The following is a 1,544-nucleotide window of genomic DNA, read 5'->3' as shown; positions in this document are numbered from 1 at the left end:
ATATATATATATATATATATATATATATATATATAAACACGTATGTTTGCATATAAAATGCCTATCTACCACGTGTATCCTTACACACGCAAAGAACATACATCAACTATATATATCTTCGCTCGCGAATAAACATATATGATTCCTTGTTAACATATATCATATGCGATACTATCAGTACAAATCATGAAATACGATATAGGTGATACGCAAATAAGATAGACGTTCAATCCCGGTTGATAACACTTCACATACATGTCCTATAATGAGGTGAAAATGAATTACTTATAGAAGTACTAAAATTATATGAAAGAACCACCCACTCGAAAGGAAATGAGATAAAAGTGAAAATAAACTCGTCACATTATGAGTTTTTTTAAGCTTTTCCTAATTACTTTGTCGAATGCATCGCTTATCAAGAATCTTGTGACGAATAACTTCGCGAATTTTTTTCTAATATGGTAATACTGAAAGGAACTTTTCTATAGAAGGTCATTATTTTACATATTTTATTACGTTTTTTTAAAAATAATATATCAAAGCAGTAGTGTTATATAATATAAAGCAGTTTGACTGCTATGCCACAGTAAAGTGTGTGAATGCACAGTGTTGTCTATCATTCACGGCAATACAAAAATATATGTGACCGCGTGTGTATCGTTGGCGATTTTCTTTCTGAGTCTTCCCTTCTTTGGACTTTTTCTATATTTCTGATGAAGAGCTCCGCTCGAAACGTGAAATCCTCTTTCTTTTCTTTCCTTTCCTGTTGTGCCTATAGTTAGAAAGGATTAATATTATTCCTTCGTAACGCAGAGTAGGTAAAAATGCACCGGAGTCTTTCTTTAGTCATCTGTCAAGTCAGAACAAGGACCTCAGAAAGATAACACTTTCCTTAAGGTGTGCGCTGTGCCCAATAAGGTTGCTTTTTGTGAGACATCAATCTTGCATAGGATTTCCAGTTGCCTAAAGAAGTCTTGAAGTTTCAATGGGATTGAACCCAACACTCCGATCACTACTGGTATCGCTTTTATATTACCTTCTCGCATTCCATACAGTCTTACCATTTCCACTTTCATTATTATTATTATTATTATTATTATTATTATTATTATTATTATTATTATTATTATTATTATTATTATTATTGAGTGAGGAAACAGTGCATGTCATCAAATTGACACTGGGGTAAAATATATGAAGCCCAGTATACCCATCATGGCTACCCGTCTGATTAGGGTACACCAGGCACATGCATCACAACCATATGTGCGCGACATGGTGATCTCATATCAATATAAACAGCGCATGACCTCGTAGGTGAGGCCCAGTTAGAATTTTTTTCAGGTCGAGTAGCCCATCCCGCTCAAAAGGTCCCTGAATAAGGTTTGTTTAAGGATGTTGAGCAAAATACCCATGTTTCCAAAGGTGAATTATTCAAACCCCAAAGAACTCCTCTCAACACATGGCTATGATGCTCCCCCACTACTTCTGCTCGTGATCAGAGATGCACATATCGTCAGCCACCAAGGGACATGCTCAACTGG

At 35.4% G+C, this 1,544-nt stretch overlaps 1 protein-coding gene across 1 annotated transcript in view; it reads right to left on the bottom strand.

Annotated features, from left to right (window-relative positions):
* Positions 1-1,544, bottom strand: part of LOC106873614 (box A-binding factor) — a 240,877-nt gene that overhangs the window by 15,735 nt on the left and 223,598 nt on the right. The gene's annotated exons all lie outside the window — the stretch shown is intronic.

This window comes from Octopus bimaculoides, chromosome 4 (genome assembly GCF_001194135.2).
Source record: "Octopus bimaculoides isolate UCB-OBI-ISO-001 chromosome 4, ASM119413v2, whole genome shotgun sequence".
Taxonomy (NCBI): Eukaryota; Metazoa; Mollusca; class Cephalopoda; order Octopoda; family Octopodidae; genus Octopus; species Octopus bimaculoides.
This window is presented reverse-complemented; position numbering and strand designations above follow the sequence as displayed.